Genomic DNA, 18,907 nt, shown 5'->3' on the forward strand with positions numbered 1-18,907 from the left:
CCTCCTAAAATCCACCACCAGCTCCTTGGTTTTGCTGTGTAATTTATTAGAAAATGGATGAATATAACACTATCCTCCACTGCATAGACGTTCATGACCGGCAGTTATTATGATTTTTGCCAGATCTTGCAAGTAAAAAAGGGCCTCACCCTAAAATGTAGGGCTTAGGGATCCACTGAGACCTTTAATCAAAGTGATTCTTACCCTAAACTCGTAAGACAGGGTTTCTGCTTGCTCATATCCAACAAAATGGAGTCAAGGCTACAATATCCAAAGTTTGAGAAAGGGAAAAGGGAACCATGTAAAACCTTTGGCCCACATTAAAAATGTTGCTTAGAAATGAAAAAAATGTATCTATAAAATATATTCTAAAACATTAGGAGAACAACAACATTTATTTATATAGCATATTTTCATACAAATGATATAGCTCAAATTGCTTTACAAGATGAATAAAAAAAAACAAAAAAAAAAACAAAGCAAACCCCAAAATTCTCTTAACACAGCACAAGCCCAAACAACCAGAAAACCACAAAAAGGGCACCTACAGCTCATGTTCCCCCCAAACCCATAAACTGAACCAAACCACAGAATTGTTAATGAATGCTGAGGCGAAAGGCTCAAACCTCTCAGCTCAATATAAAGGCCCCCTTGCCTTTACAATTAATATCAACATAAAATAATACTTTAAATAAATGATTCAGTAAGAACTAATATGTATGACAAAGAAAACAAAATGATAATACATAGCAATATTTATAAAATAATATTTAAAAAATAAACAAGATTAAACAAAAAGAGTAAAGGCTTGAATCAGGGATGAAACCCTGGCTATTTCCTACTAGCACCATGCACACGATTGGTAATGTCCATGGCAAAGACACAGAAAATGGCAGAAAAATGTTAATAAGCAAAAATCAGTAAGGTAAACAAATACATTAAAAATATATAAATACCATCATATAATTTGTAAATGTTTATTTTTCATTGTTTCCAATATTACAGTATTTTTGTGAATTTGTGCATGCAGCCAGCCTTTGGAAACAGTTCCATATAAAAATGTAAACTTATCCATGTTTTAAGTTAAGTTCAAAGCTGAGCAAACCTTAGCATACACCTTTTGTCGCTGATACAGCACCAGTTTAGAGTTGCTATTTTACTTAACACATGGACATGGAGTTCCTAGAGAAAAACACACGGAGACATGATGACAGTGTGCAAATTGACTTGCTAAACTACAATCAACTAGCATCTTTAGCAGGTCTTGAGCGCATTTCTGTTGTAATAGGCACTGGCTTCAAGAAACCCAGAACTGGACTAGCAGGTTAGAACATTGATGGATTAATGGACAAATACAATTTATCAATTTCTTCACTGTATCCTCTCTTGTACAGCACAAAAAATGTTTCTGTAAAAATGGCCACTACTGTCACTGTTGGTGGAAACGATTTAGTTTGGAAATATAACTGCAGAGGTGTGGCGCTATTAGTTGTGATGCAACCGGCTCTATTGGATGTGACCATATGGCTTGAGTAAGAAGCAGGGACGATCAGTCTTTGTATCAATACTGAGACTTCAAACGTTATGTGGTCAATCAATCTACAAAACTTTGCATCATGGCTGGAGGCAGTATAGTTGGTGAGCTGACTGAATTCACATATTTGGGTAGCATCATAGCAGTGTACGATCGGTCAAGCTGTGGCAGTATTCCAACAAATCAGTTGAATATGGTCAATAGCGTCAATCAACCTTGTGGAAAAAGTGTAACTTTACAACAACATTGTGGAGCCAGCTGCAGTATATACCCATGAGACAGGGAGGGCCTGACACATCAACGTGTTCCATCAAAGGTAAATAATCGGCCTCACATGCTATGAGCTCATCACCTAGGATGAAGTGCTATGACTAATTGGCCTGCCAAAGATGAAAAAGACAGTCACTGGCCACTGAAAACATGAAGGCTAAAATTATTAGAAACCCGAGACTGGAAAGAGAAAGAAAGGATGTCTATTTATGACCTGGTGAGTGACTTACCATGAAGATCTTAAGGCTGTCTAAATCAATTTGGGCGAAATTGTAATCAACATGACCAATCAAACTCGTTGTGTGACAAATGGTGCAGGAGGATTTAGTCATAAAACTAAATAAGCAAGTCAAGAGGATTTCATTAAGTCAGTCATTTTCTAACCCACTTAGTCCTGAACAGCCCGAACACACATACACACCCCATAACCTGCAAGTCTTTAAACTGTGGGAGGAAACTGTAGGAAACTCACACAAACATGAGGAGAACATGCAAACTCCATGCAGGGAGGACCCAGGACATGAACCCTGGTCTCCTTACTGTGAGGCAGCAATGCTACCACTACACCACCAATCTGCAGATCTCATAAAGAGAGTTCCTCATTATAATTTGAGGCTGGTAGGCTCTGGCTTTCCACAACACTGTACTATAAAAAGAGATTTAGACAATTAACTTATGGCTAGAGAAAGGGTAAGCGCTGGATTATCTAAAAAGACCTGACCTGTACCAGAATTTTAAAATTTAAATATGTGCCTGAGCCAATACATGAGTGTAACATGTATTGGTTAAACCTAACAGGCTCAGGCTAGCTTTATGTCTCATTTTAGAGTTGTTTCTAATTTCTAACTGTAATTACAGTATCTTATCATCTTCAGAAAAATATAAAAACTTAAACTCCTTGCTATTCCTCTTTGAAAAAATATCAAACTGAATTATTTACATTGTTTATTTAAAACATGTTGTCTACTTGCAGTTCATGGTATAAAGAATACAAATTTGAGAAGTTTAGGATCCAAAGCAGAACAGTTGATGCCAGCATTTCATACTTTCTCACTTAGAGCACTGTATATACAGTACACTACAATAGTTTTGCTTATAATATTATAAGATGGATATTAAAGTCTGGAAAAATCATAAACAATATTATTACTTTGCCTGAAGGCTCTACATTATGAAGAATAGTTTGAAAAGCACATTTATAGTGCAGGCAGTGTTTCCTAGTGGCTAAGGTGTTGGAGAGTAAACCATTACGTTTCTAATTCAGACCCCTCATTGTCTGACATGGATCAAGTCACTCCACATATTTTATGATTTTTTGTAAATGATTTCTATAAAAAATCCTGGCTAAATTCAATTCAGTTTTTAATTAAAGTTACTGTTATAAAGTCCACTTCTAAGCCCATCTCAGTATGTAAGGGTAATTACCGTAGAATACCACCAAGTTCTGACAATGAGCACGTCATTTGTGGCAACACATTCTTTTAAACTACACCATGTGTCACCCCAGGACATGCAGAAGAAGAGGAAAACCAGGCAGACTTAATAAAAGCCAAACAAAACAACTGGGATTAAAAAGCAATATGAAAAAGCATCTGAATCAACCCCAGCAGCAACTCTAGCAAGCTTACACAGTGCTAAAATAATGAGCCCTGATTTATGGTACAATAAGAAAAGGCAACTCTTATAATACCAAGTAGACTATTCAAAGGTTTGGATGGCCTAGTTATGACTTCTTCTGTTTATATTATATATATATATATATATATATATATATATATATATATATATATATATATATATATATAGTCACAGGAGGCTGTTGGTCACACCCAGCCGGGACACCTGGAAGGACCGGGAGGTGGCTTATATGTCCCTTGGACCATGAGGGGGCAACAGCCCTGGATGTTGAGGGGACCACGGGAAAGGAGCAAGGAGGCTCAAGCTAGGGGGTGCCCCGATCATCATGGAGCCTGGGAAACATGTACTTCTGCCACACCTGGAAAGGTGGAGGAAGATCCTTCCAGCGACGCCCGGAGCGCTTCCGGGTGCAAGAGCAGCACTTCCACCACACCAGGAAGTGCTGCTGGAAGCACATCCAGGTGGAGATAAAAGGGGCCGCCTCTCTACAATCAGAGAGCTAGAGTCAGGAGTGGGAGCAGGATGAAGCTCCCGTGAGGATAGGAAAGGCGGCCCACGGACATTGGAGAAGAAGGCCCATGTTAAGGGTGGTGTGGTGTTGGGAACACTGTGTATGTGCGGGATTTGGACCTGTGGGTCCAATACTAATAAACATGTGTGTTTTATGAAAAGTTGGTGTCCATTTGGTTGTGTCTGGGCTGAACCTCTCACAATATATATATACACAAAATTGTGGTTGTGTACATACTGTATTTTGTAATTTTTAGCTAATTATTCATTGTTTACATATCGCCATTTTGTATTTTGGTTTATTCTCAATGGTGCTGCCATGTTGTGAGTTTTTGCAATTTTGCAGGCTGCTATGACTATTGCCTATGTGGAAGAAGAAAATCACTAACCCGTGATTATGGAAGGAGTCAGGGTCTCACACCAGAAGAGAATGTTCAAAAGCCTTCTTTTATTATTGTTATTTGTTGCACACCTAGACTGGAGTGTCAGTATCATTGCAATGCCCCCCCCCAGCAGACGTTGCAGCTCTTATATATGAGCTGGTTGCGTGCAAAGCTTCACACTTTTGCAGAAGTACAGAGGATTGATGCAAGAGCCTAAAAGCTAAGTTTATACGGCAGTTACAGGATACAGAGATGAACTTCTTCATTATACAGGAAGAACAAGTTGACAAAAATACATATGTCTTGCAAAGTCAGATTCTTTTGAACTGCTCACACAAATAAACAATTGCTGTGCATGCTAAATGTCACGTACACACTTTTAGATTTTTGCTGTGCCCTACTCAAAATACAAAATGGAAGGTTTTCTTTATTCTTATTCAACACTCGACCCTTTTGAGCAGAAAAAAGAATCTAGGCTTAAAGAGAGGCGGTTTCGGCTTCAAAGAAAAGAGTACGTTCCTCATGTAACATATAAGCCTTAGCCATGGAAGCAGTGAAATATTTGGACACAGTAGAAAAGGTGGATGAAAGAGTAGAAACATTCATTATTTTAAAAGAAATCTGTTGTGAATCAGGAGAAAGGGTAGGAGAAAGCTGGCAAGTTTTAGTAGCATGGGAATTATTAGTAACCTTAATTTGAAAAAGTCCTAGTGGATCAGAACCACTTGCGTATGCAGCTAAAACATAAGTTCCTGAATCATGCAAAGAGGGATCTTTTAAAATAATAATCAAAGGGTTACAATGGTTCTCAGCACAGTCATGAGGGGCGTGTCCTTTTATAATAGAAAATCGAGTCTTTAGGCCATACTGTATGGCCTGCCAGGGTTCATAACCCCAGTCGTGTGGTCCTGTATTTGCAAATACATCACTCCAGAAGGCACATTCAGAGTCAGATGAATCAAAACTTGAATCAGAGTCATAATAAGGGTAGCTCACACAGACATATTTTGTCAAACTCTTCCCATTGTTCTTGTTTGCCACTACAGGGGACAATTACACAAAAGTCAACCTGGAATGAGGCAGTCTTCCCCACTTGGAAAGTCAATGTCACTCGTAAAATGGATAATGGAAGGAAGAACAGTAAAACTGTAATCAAAATGAGTATGAATGTTAGGGATGCCATCTTTTGCAGTGTGAAGCGTGAATCCAGGCGGGCAATCCTTCAACTTTCACAGCGTGTGGCGTGGACAGAAAAACTTGGAACGGTCCTCTCCACCTAGGCTGATGCCAGTGTTTCCTCCGAGTGTCTCGAACCAGGATCCAGGTGCCCAAGGGAATTGGTGAATCCTTAGAAGGTGGGCTGGTCCTCCAGGCCTGATTAACCTGCTGGTGGAGTTCCTTCAACGAGGTTCGGAGACCTGCAAGACTAGAGAGAAGATCATTGTCCACAGTATGCAAACTCACATTACCTATAACCATGCCAACGGGCATGGGACGTCCGGTCAGAATTTCAAATGGCGATAGTCCCAATTGTCGGTGTGTCCGTCCTCTCAATCCCATTAAAGCCAAGGGTAGTGCATCCAACCATGATAAATTAGTTTGTTCACAAATTTTTGCGAGCTTAGCTTTTAAGCTGCCATTGCATCATTCTACGATGCCTCCGCTTTGGGGATGGAATTTACAATAATGGTGCACATTGATTTGAAGCCAGGTAGTTAATTCATTTATAATGGAATTCACAAAGTGAGTGCCATTATCTGTTTGCAACTTGGAATAATCTCTTTAATTAGTGCTTTAGCTACTGTTTTGGCATCATTGTGTTTTGAAGGGAAAGCTTCTACCCATCGGGAGAACACATCAACAATTACTAGACAATAACGGTAACCTTTAGACGATGTTAGTTCAATGAAATCCATTTGGAGATGTTCAAACGGACACATTGGGTTAGGAGTAACGGCGGGACTTACCTGGGTGCCCTTTCCTACATTAAACTTCTGACATAATGCACAGCATCTGCAAAATTGCTCTGCATATGTAGAGAAACTTACAGCTTCCCAATGTTTTTCTACATCTCGAACCATGGCATCTCTACCTGTGTGATCGAGACCATGGGCGATTTTTGCCATTCCTGGGAAAGAGGCTTTTGGGAGAAAAGGTTTGTTAGTGTGTTTATGAGTCCAGACTCCATCAGAAAGGGATCCTTCTTTGGACCATTTTCTTTTTTCGATGTCCGTGGCTGCACTCTGTAAAGAAATAATTTGGTTATCAGGGCCCTGGTCATTTCTCTGTTGGAATAAAGAAATTGGTGTGTTATTATATGCAGCCTTTTTAGCAAAGTGGTCAGCTTATTCATTTCCTTTGCTAACAGGATCCTGTTTTCCTGTGTGGGCTTGACATTTAACAATTGCTAGCTTCGATGGTTTGGTTATGGCTTCTAAAGAGATTCGATCAATTTCTGATGTTGAATGGGTTTGCCAGTACTGGTCTTAAATCCCCTTAGTTTCCATAGTGCTCCATGATCATGGCAGACTCCAAAAGCATACCTGGAATCCGTATAAATTGTTACGAGCTTTCCTTCGGACAGCTGACATGCTCGAGTGAGTGCTATGAGTTCAGCTGCTTGTGCACTTAAGCTTGATGGAATTCGATTTGCTTCCAGCAGGCGGTCCCCTTGGACCACTGCGTAACTGGTTGAGGGTGCTCCGTTTTCTAATCTTAAAGAGCATCCATCCACAAAAATTATTTCTCCAATTTCGAAGGGTGTTTCCTGTAGGTCTACTCTAGGTTTTACAACCTTTGCTATTTCATCATGACAATTATGTGGCTCACCTTCATTTTCGGTTGGAAGGAGGGTGGCAGAATTTAAAGTAGAGAATCTTTCTATTGTAACATTTGACAAAGTACAAAGTACATTCTGATAGTGTATTGCCCTAGCAGTGGTGAGATGCGAGGTTTTAGCCTGTATTAATATGGAATGTACAGCGTGAGGTACTTGTACTGTAAGGGGGCTCATGAGAACTACATCCGTGCTTGCTAATACAGCTTCTGTTGTTGCAGCCACAGCACGAAGTCACGGAGGAAGCGCTGCAGCTACTGGATCCAGTTTTTTTAGAAAAATAGGCCACTGGTCTATGCAGTTGCGTTAATACTGCATTCATGAATCCCTGCTTTTCGTCCACGAACAAAGTGAATGGACGAGAATGATCAGGGGAACCAAGCGCAGGCGCAGAAAGAAGAGCAGTTTTGTAAGTCACGGAGAGCCTTCTCAGCCTGTGCATTCCATTGGACCTGGCCCGAAAGAAGAACGCCAGGTGTATTAGCCAATTGTTGCAACGGCTGTGCTCTTTCAGTAAAATTTAGAACCCACTGTCTGCAGTAGCCTAGAATGCCCAATACAGACATGACCTGCTGTTTCGTGACAGGTCTGGGAAGATTTTGAAAGGTGTTAATGCGATCGCTAGAGAGAGCTCTTGTTCCACAAGTGATGTCATGACCTAGGTACTTTACAGTTGTTTGAATTAACTGCAGCTTAGCTTTAGAAACTTTATGGCCATTCTCTGCTAAAAACAAAAGTAGTGCTCAAAGTAGTGCTCGTGTGTCTTGTTCACAGGAGACCTTTGTGTCGCTACATAACATAATGTCATCTACATATTGTATGAGTGTGCTGCCCCCTTCTGGCCAGAAACCCTCTAAGTTTTGTGCAAGCGCTTGGCCATACACACAGGGTGACTCAGTGTACCCCTGAGGCATGACAGTCCATGTCCAACGGCGGTTTTGAAAAGTAAACGCAAACCAAAATTGAGAGTCGGGATGGACAGGAACAGAAAAGAAAGCATTGGCCAAATCAATTACAGAGAAATATCGGGCAGAAGGAGGGACAGTAGAAAGTATAGTAGAAGGGTTTGGAATGATGGGCGCCCTAGGAAAAATAGCAGCATTGACGTGACGTAAGTCTTGGACGAAACGCCATGACCCATCAGCCTTTTTTACAGGAAGGATAGGAGAATTTACAGGCGAATAAGAAATAGGAATAATAGCACCACGTTTGACGAGGTCAGCATGAACAGCACAAAAACCCGCTTCCGCCTCAGGTGAGAGCGGATATTGAGCGCGATGCGGGCGGAAGGAGGATTTTGGGTAGATCACCAGAGGCTCACAATGGGCTATCCTTCCATAATCATTCTTTTCCTGTGACCACAGTGAATCAGGGAGCATAGATAACCAAGAAGGGGAAGTGGTTTGCAATAAAAAAGCAAAAGAGGAAGGACGGCACAAAGCACGATTTACTAAAAAATCAGTTTGAAGCACCACTTTAGTTATCAAATGGTCTGAAGTATCAAAAATACCTGGAGCAACAGGTAACCAATCTGTTCTATTAAGACATTGTTCTACCCATGGTCCTATTTCCACCCATTTAACAGTGCGTGATTTGGCTAAGGAAATATGAGGCATTGAGCCGCCTAGATAGAAAATATTCTGTGAGCATGTGAGATGAACAGACGCAGCTGCCTTTTGTGGATGAAATAAAAATACAGGGATGTGAAGGGTTTCGGGGCAAGTACCTGAAGTAAGGAAAGATTCTAGCCAGGGGGTGTCTACTTCTGTAGGAAAATATTGGGCAATGTAAGGTGTCAGGGACCTGAAAATGGGGAAAAAGACAGGAGGGAAAAGAGTGTAGGGCTTTGAGGAGAATGGTGTGTGGGGAAATATTTAAAGTCCATGCTGCAAAGGAGGGTTTAGGATGGGGGGTGATTTGACACAACAACTTGGGGGTTGTACAGAAAAAGCCTTTTTCAGTCATAGAAATAGAGAGAGAAAGTTTTGTCATGAGATCCCTTCCTAAAAGGTTAACTGGACAGAGCTGATTTAAAAAGAAATCGGTGTGTTAAAGTGGAACTACTGGAATGCAGCTGAACTCGAAGAGGCTTTGAAACCAGTAAAACATGTGGTTGTCCGGAAGCAGTAAGCACAGTAACAGTCTCTTGAGAGGCAGGAACCTCCTTCAGCGAAAGGGTTGAGCGCGTGGCTCCTGTGTCCACGAGGAAAACAGTTTCAGTGCCATTCACCATTAAAGTCAATAATGCAATTGCGGTGGAAGTGTCCCATTTAACCACACCCGAAACAAGCATAAGGTGTAGCGTTTGGATCTGGACGGGGAGGCAACTGAGTGGGTGATCCACTTGGACTAGGTAACATATATCCGCGACCTCGTCCCCGTCCACGCCCTTGTCCCCGGAAAAATCCTCCACGTCCACGACTTCTGCCGGGAGTGGCCCCACCGGTGTAATAGTTCATTTGTGCTGCAATCAGCTTTGTCTGGGTGTCTGACTCTTTCTGCTTTCTCTGTCGTTCATCATGCGCTGCGTGACATTGTACTTCCTCAAACGCATCAGCCTCCCATCCAATACAGGAGTTGCGTACTTTATTTTGAATGTCACTTCGCAGATCAGACACGAAAAGGGGAACTGCAGCTTTACTGCAATTGTCTGGATTGTCTAAGCCAGAGTGATTTGTTATTAAATCTTGAACACGATGTGCCCATTCGTCTACTGTCTCGTCCTTCTTTTTCTGTTTGGCAGCCAAGATAAGAGACCAGTCTGTGCCTTTCTTATACTTGTCCTTAATATTATTTTTAACACGTTCCCATTGCGTAATAAAGGGACCTTCATCTCGGCCCTGAGGCAACGCCTTGTTCCACTGCCACGGGTTTCCGTTATGTTGTCCATGATTTACAGTTGCCCATGTGGTGAGAGGCTTTCTCCGCAGCACCTGAGTCCATTCTGTGGCGTTGGGCTTATACATATCATCCATCTGTTGTAAATGTTCCACAAATTTTAACCCACCGATCACCTTAGGGTCAGGCAGCTCTTTCACCATCTCTTTCAGCTCCTGTATGTCCCAGTTACGGTGTATCATAATGGTGGTAGGGTTGTCAGCACCCGCTGATTGGGAGGGGTCATGACGAGGGTTCGGGACTTCAATGAGGGGGCATGAAAGAGAAGAATCTTGTGGGGTTTGTGGTCGGAAAGGGGAATAATTATTGTCTTTTGGGAAGGGGGTGGGATTCTGTCGGGATTGTGTATGGCTTCTAGTGCGTTGAGAAATAGATGGCCCTGACAATTTTATAGGACTGGGATCATCTATGTCTGAATCAGTATGTGTGGATGGGTCATATTGAGCTTGCTGATCGAAAAAATCTGCTCCTGGGGGATCATCCTGTAAATTAGGAGCATTTGGACGTGGAGGTGGGGGGGGCTGATGCCATATTATATGCAGGGTCATCTTTGTAATTTTTTCTTCGTTTGCCTGTGGACTGTGGTCCCGAATCTAACTGCACTTTCTGTAATGCCAGCAGTAGTTCCTCTTTTTCTTTTCTCGTTTTAACTTCTGCCGCTAATAGCTCATTTCTGTACTGCCTTATAATAAATACAGGCTTTAATAACCAACTGCCATCTGTCATACATAACACGGACCTTTGTTACAACATCCTCGTACATTTCTACATACAACATCCTTGTGCATTTCTACATAATATTTTTCTAATTTCCTGTTTCTCACTCAACCTGTGCTTTTCTCCACTAATTTCCTCGGCGACCCCCTTTTTGGCGTCTGTTGATCCACCAAAAATAATCCTTCCAATGTCATCCCCTTTTCCCTCCCCCAGATTGTTCATTTTGTTCTTTCTTTGTTTTACTGACGACAGAACCCATCTTTTCTTTCTTTTAAAATCTACTATTCTTCAGTGTACACTTTTAAATTTTTCTACTTCGTCTCATGCGTCTCACGAGTTTTATTCTTCCTGTGTTAAACTATTCGTCCCACTCTTTACGCCTTATCGCCGTTTAATAGAAACAGGCTCTCTTTCTGGTGTGCCACGCACCGCAATGTCCTGTCACTATCCCCTTATTTTATTCCGATAAGGATATCTAATCTATCTTTCTATTTCGCTTAACACTATCTTTTAAGTAGATTATTTTCCAGATTCTGTCCGTCAGTTTCTATTTAGTTTTTCAATATTACCCAAAAAATACCCCTAATAATCCCAAATTACCCAACGGTTCCCCCGGGGGTACTTACCCCAGTCTAGATATTTATGACTGGTGTAGTAAAAAGGAGACCTGTACTCTGGGACGTCCAAAGGAGACCGGAGACTCCTTTCACAGAAGTCGACCAGCGCAGGGCAGTCCTAAGGTTTGCCGGAACTGATTTTTCCTGCTGTCGGAGCTCAAAGACAGTCTGCCGTCTGGGTCAGATCACCGGACCGAATTCCGTTGAAGGAGTCAACCGATCGTCTTTGGTCCCATCTGGGGTGCCAGAAAACTGTGGAAGAAGAAAATCACTAACCCGTGATTATGGAAGGAGTCAGGGTCTCACACCAGAAGAGAATGTTCAAAAGCCTTCTTTTATTATTGTTATTTGTTGCATACCTAGACTGGAGTGTCAGTATCATTGCAATGCCCCCCCCCAGCAGACGTTGCAGCTCTTATATATGAGCTGGTTGCGTGCAAAGCTTCACACTTTTGCAGAAGTACAGAGGATTGATGCAAGAGCCTAAAAGCTAAGTTTATACGGCAGTTACAGGATACAGAGATGAACTTCTTCATTATACAGGAAGAACAAGTTGACAAAAATACATATGTCTTGCAAAGTCAGATTCTTTTGAACTGCTCACACAAATAAACAATTGCTGTGCATGCTAAATGTCACGTACACACTTTTAGATTTTTGCTGTGCCCTACTCAAAATACAAAATGGAAGGTTTTCTTTATTCTTATTCAACACCTATCACATAAACGGTGTTCCTGTAACCCTAACCCTTCAAGAGCCATCCTCTCTGATCCTAGTATCACCGGGTCAGCCCATGGGTGGATTGAGTCCTACCAATAGAGAAGATCCTACCATGTGTCCTGGTATGGAGAGATGTTAAAGATGCATCAGGCTAGTACGGGGGTGAGCCAAAGATCAGTGCTGGACTCTCTCTTCTTCTTTCTATATACCTCCTCACTATGCCCTATCATCCTGTCCCATGGTTTCTCTAATCAGTGTTATGTTGATGATGTGCAGTCTTACCTGTCATTCCCTCCAGAGAACCACAAGATATCAACTAGAAGCTTTGCATGTCTCTCTGATATTGGAACCTGAATGAAGGAACACCTCCAGCTCAGCCAGGTAAAGACAGACCTTCTTGTTTTACCAGCTTGTCTGTCCATTCAGAACAACATTTTAGCTTTGCTTAACACCTGCCAAGTCTGTACGCCACTTTGGGATGACATCAATGACCAGCCGTCCTTTACTGGCAGCAGTTGAACAAAATTACATTAAGTGGAGGATATCATAATGACCCTTTTTTGTGAACACATGTGAATAGACAAACCAATCATTAAAATGAAATGAATTGTGCCCAACTACTTGAAATTCCAGATGCCATATAGTACAGTAAATTAGCCCATCTGTACTTCTTTTTTTTAATTTAACATTTCCAATGTATTTTGTGTACTTTGGGACCACAATTCAGATCTAAAACTCTTTACATTACATAAGTGTAATACAATTACACTGACTGTCAAGGAGCGTCTGACTATACTAAAAATCTGACAATTCCTGTTATTGTGATGATTATTGAATGAGAATTTCAGAAACTGAAAATCTGAAAAAGAATTTACAGCTGGTACAGTGTTTCTCTAACCTTCTTTTCTTAGTTTTTCAGTGTGGGAATAACTTTTTCCATTTTTTTTTCTTCTTTTATTTTTGTAGCTTCATACCGATGAAGCCCTTCACTAACTCCTCTACATTAAAGAGTACCTGAGTCGCACCATGATAAAGGAAATATTACCAAGTTATCACTATTGTAGGCTTTAAAGAGTAGTGTGAATGTGTGTCGAATGGGAAAGAAATTAGTGAGGATGCCAAGACCCAATCTAATCTTTAAGGGGTGGTTAGATTAGGATTTTATTAACGTTTTAAGTGATCTGACGGAGCAGAGACTACGGCAATGGAAACAAACTCAAAAGGAGTGGAAGACAGCACTCTTGATATTCTGTTTATCCTTTTAGTAAGGCGCTTTGAACCAGTGTAGTTTTTCAAAGGAATCAGTAAGAATATTAAAATACCAAAATGTTATTTGTTCTGCAAAAAAAAAAAAAAAAAATTGAAATAAAGTATTTTTTATATTGCAGTCTCTAGGGACAAGCTACAATTTCGTGAAAAAAGTAAGTTTGATATCTTTGAGCTTTCAACAAGTTTTCGGCAGATTTACTCAATTCAGGCATCCCTGAACATAATTTGACCTCTTCTCAGAGTGAAGTTTGTTTGTGGTTAAAATGGGAGCCCTGTGGAGACAAAAACTCAAAATGAATCACTCAGCCCAAATGAATCTTGGCACAGGTATTAGCATTGTGTAAAATGCTAGTAGCCTATTGATTGCTCCAGTAGATTTTGTTCTACAGAGATAATGATTTTGAGTTTTTTTGTGCCCATCTGTGCTCCAACACAGCACAACTGGGGAAGGATAATACCATTTTTTAAACAAGATGTGATTCTTCCATTGTATTTCAAATAAAAAAAAATATTAGTCTTTCAGACTTTCCTGAGGTATTTCTATTGCTACTGATGGATATGTGATTTTACTATTTTGGCTTGCAGGTATTTTCCCCAGACTTTAATCTACAGTCCATTAAGTTATTTTCATATTCACTTTGTTTCCTCCAAAAAAGAAGAGTTTATGTTTTAATAAATCTTTGTCACTTTGAAAGGGAAATGTTCAATCTATTAAGGTTTTTGCTAAACAATTGTATTCTGCTTGGAGGTATGTATTTTCTTTTATAACATTACTGTATTCAGCTTTAATTGATAAAGCAGGTTTCAGGGGGAAATATTTGCATGCCACAATTGTGACAAAATAAATTTAGCTTCAAATATAAAGTAGATATCTTTTAAATCCTTTTCTTCATCCCTTTAAAACATAAACTTGGGCACTTGCGGTACATTCCTGTAGCTGCACATATTAAGTTTAAATCCTTGATGCTTGCGTACAAATGACTGGGTCAGCACCCACATATATGGAGACACTTTTGAGGTCCTCTACTGCTTCTCGACCACTTAAGTCTACTGTTGAATGGTGTCTGGTGATTCCACCTCTGTGTGTTACCAAATCTAAGTCCAGACTTTTTGACATGTGGCTTCTAGCTGGTGGAAAGAGGTCTCCCCCTCCATTTGAAATTCTGATTCCTTCAGTGTGTTTAAGGAGCATTTGAATTTCTGTCTAATTGATATTAGCGCTCACGTTGTGTAACTTAGGAACTGCAACTTGCCTGTATTTTGTTCTGAGCTCTTCACTTGTGGTGGTCAGTTTTGTAACCTTGTCCTGTAACAGTTGTCTCAAACAGTCCTGCAGACTGATGTTTACTCCATTATGTTAACCGAAGCGACTTACAAAAGAGGTCAAAAGCGCCTACTAAACAAATAAAAGTAAAGGTAAATGTAAACTTAATAAGCTCGCTACCTTAGATTATAAGAGTTTTGGAATGCTTGCATGGAAAATTAAGCTCCTTATTATTGTTGAAGTGTTTGAGTCATGGGCGGCATGGTGGCGCAGTGGGTAGTGCTGCTGCCTCGCAGTTGGGAGACCTGGGGACCTGGGTTCGCTTCCTGGGTCCTCCCTGCGTGGAGTTCCTGCCTTGTGCCCTGTGTTGGCTGGGATTTGCTCCAGCAGTCCCCCGTAACCCTGTGTTCAGATTCAGCGGGTTGGAAAATGGATGGATGGATGTTTGAGTCATTTTCAGTTTTTCTGCTGTCCATAAACCCTAATTCCAAAAAAGAAGTATGCTGTCTACACTATTTCTAATATACTATGTTATGCAACAATTTTACTGAGTAAGTAGACAAATATGTCTGACACAACATAAGCTCGTTGTGACCTCTGGAGTTAGATATTAGGACAAACTCAAATCTTACCTGTGAGATAAAAAAAAATAAAATCTATTCATTTAAAGGAGAGGTTTACTGGGTTGACAAGTATGCATGTCTTTTACCTGCCATATTGTTACTTTATGTCAGTAAACTGCCAAGGATTTGAGAGGCAACCAGAAGACAGATGTTTAAACAGAAAAGGGTCAAAACTGGTAGATCAAAAATGTGTGTGACAAAATCAAAACGAGAGATAATTATGTAGTCAAAATTAAAGTGAACAAAATATAAAACCCGAGGAACGTTTATATCAAAAAGAGATTGTAAGCTTCAAAAAATAGGTTTATTATCTGCAGGTTTGTTGTGGTGTGAAATTTTGCATACAAGTTGATAAGTATTTTATACGTCTTTATTTCTAACTTAGGCAAAGCAATGCAATATTAGTATTTTAACCCTAGGACTAAGTCAGGATAGTGAATTTTACGACAGGGTTGGGGCAAGTGATTCTCTGCAGGACTCTCTCAATCAACCCCCACAGGATAGCCAGACTGCCTAGCTAGCAACCTTCACCTTAACAAATGGTTTTGGGGGCAGGTGTGAAGGTATTCTATGCCCCATTAGTCTGAAGTATGGCTGTTTGGAATTGGCTTGTATCAGAAGCTTTTAAGTACCATGACACCCTATTGGCTGAAGGGGTTGGACAGAAAATCTATAAATTTGATTGCTTTACCCCCATCTTTCTCTCTCTCTTACCAACTGATAAAGGAGCATCTCACAACATAAACTGAAAAGGACAACACAATGAAGAGCACAGCTCGGCAGCCATATTGAGACAGGCAATGCGGCCTGTTCTGAAGAAGGCTATAAATGATAACTTATCTAGAGACATTTTAAGTAACTAACAAGTCTGCGTGTTGCCTGAAACAACACATCAGCATTTATCAGGTTGTATAGTTGCCAATATTCAAATGTACTTTGCATATTGTTATTATTTATTATATTATTATAATACAGTGGAACCTCGGTTCACGACCATAATTCGTTCCAAAACTCTGGTCGTAACCCGATTTGGTCATGAACCGAAGTAATTTCCCCCATAGGATTGTATGTAAATACAATTAATCCGTTCCAGACCATACGAACTGTATGTAAATATAGATTTTTTTAAAGTTTTTAAGCACAAATATAGTTAATCAAACCATAGAATGCACAGCGTAATAGTAAACTAAATGTAAAAACATTGAATAACACTGAGAAAACCTTGAACAACAGAGAAAACTAACACTGCAATAGTTGCGCTATAGTGCTACCAATCGCTGGCTAAAAACACTTTTTTTTTTAATGAGTTTTAAGCACAGGGAAAAAAATGAACATTTGAAAAAATCTGTAATTTAATAAACCACCAAAAAAAGCAACATTGTAACACGCTATGAACCAATTGCTGTAAACAGAAGTGAAAACAAAAACAAGCCCAGTACATTCTTTAACTGCCTTCTCTACCTTATGAGTCCAGCCCTCTCTCTCTTGCGCGCCTGTGTGTGTGTGTCTCTCTCTCGCGCACGTGCCTGTGTGTGTGTCTCTCTCTCTCTCTCTCTCTCGTGTGTCTCTCTCTCGTGTGTGTGTCGCGCTCTCTCTCTCTTGCTCGCTGCACAGGAAATGCACAGGGAGAGACTGAACACATACAAACCGAAAGGGAAACTGGCTTGTTCGTATACCGAGTGTGTGGTCATGAACAGATGCAAAAGTTTGGCAAACTTTTTGGTCGTAAACCGATTTGTACGTGTTTCGAGACATTCGTGAACCGAGGTTCCACTGTACATTATTTAAATTGTAACTTAACTCCTGTTTGTCTTTTACTACACCTAATTGCCCGAGGTTACAAATGTAGAAGGGAAGAAGTTATATGGTACCTTATAAACAGTGGTACGTCTGTGAGATTTGAGGCATTCTGACAAAGGCTACATATTAATAATACAAAAGGGGAAAGCACAGTAATATATTACTCTACCAAGATAAAACAAGGTTGAACAAGGAAATGATCTGTTCGCCAACCTCTTAACTTCTTGCATGGACTTGTTGCGTTGACAACATAGCCAATTGCCCTAATCACAGGAAACCCAAAAATAGTGACCAAACTGCAACAAAATAATAAATAGAACTTAAGAGTAAACAGGTTAATCAAAAATAGATCACAATTGTATTTTAAGACACCAAAATGAGTAACAGATATCTGAAATTGTTCCAGAAAAGACAGAAAAACGTAAGAACCCAATTCATAACACAAATCAGTTAGATACGCCATGCATTCTACATGACACTTTACTATTGCTTGGTGTGTGTTATTCACATTGCATCTTACATCCTGTCTCAATGCAAGTACTCATGTAGAGTGAGCTGTGTGTGTTCACAGAAGTGAATATCAGCCCACAAATATCCATTATCATTAATGCTGCCACCACACTGACTAGAAAGCAGGAGACAGAGCTGGAGGTGGCAGAGTTAAAGATGCTAAGATTTGCATTCGGTGTGACGAGGATGGACAGGGTTAGAAATGAGGACATTAGAGGGTCAGCTCAAGTTGGACGGTTTGGGAGACAAAGTCAGATTGCGTTGGTTTGGACATGTGCAGAGGAGAGATGCTGAGTGTATTGGGAGAAGAATGCTAAGGATAGAGTTGCCAGGTAAGAGGAAAAGAGGAAGGCCTAAGAGGAGGTTTATGGATGTGGTGAGAGAGGACATGCAGGTGATGGGTATAACAGAACAAGATGCGGAGGACAGAAAGATATGGAAAAAGATTATCTGCTGTGGCAACCCCTAACGGGAGCAGCTGAAAGATGAAGAAGATTAATGCTGCCATCAATGAACAGAGTGCATCATTCAGTCATCAGTAGTGATATCACTATTCCACAGTAAATTGTGGAAGAAGTGATAGTTTTTCCAAAATAACACCTTCACTACTTTGGGTACACGTCCAGTGAAATGAGAAATTCTTTGGAATTCTTTGAACTCCATTGTTAATCACCAGTAAGGACAAGATCATTTTTAAAATTTATTGAAAATGCTTAACTTTACAATACATTTCTGTGTGGCAAATACATAAATGCTGTGTGAAGAAATAACATTGTCTTGAAAAATACCAAGCTTATTCTTTAAGAGAGATGTTTCTGATGTCAAGAACAGCGAAACTTGTACACTTCTACCTTTTAGATGAATTGCTCCCAGCATTATAAATTATGTAAATATACATTGTAACAGACAGCACACATTGACTGGCATCCCAGCTAGGACTGAACAAGGATCTTTTACATTACAGTGCAATGGAAAATGACTAGGGGAGATCAGCACTGCTGAATATGCTAGGTGGCAGCCTCCATGTGTTAGGATTTCCACACAGACACCTGCAGGGCATGCTGGAACCTGTACTTCCATGGGGCAACCCTATTGCATTTTGTGGGGTCTGCCAAGTGGTGTTGCCAGAATTCACAATTCCTACTTTATGGGACTTCCAATTGACCTGGAAGTACTTCCATCAGGCTATGCCCTAGCACTCTAAGTACTCCCATGTCCAAGATAAAAGAGACCACTCGTCCAGGCAACTTGGAGTCAAGTGTGGAGGATGGACAAAGCTCACCTGAGAGTTGTGGAAGAGAGAAAGAGAGAAGAATTA

This window comes from Erpetoichthys calabaricus, chromosome 8 (genome assembly GCF_900747795.2).
Source record: "Erpetoichthys calabaricus chromosome 8, fErpCal1.3, whole genome shotgun sequence".
NCBI lineage: Eukaryota > Metazoa > Chordata > Cladistia > Polypteriformes > Polypteridae > Erpetoichthys > Erpetoichthys calabaricus.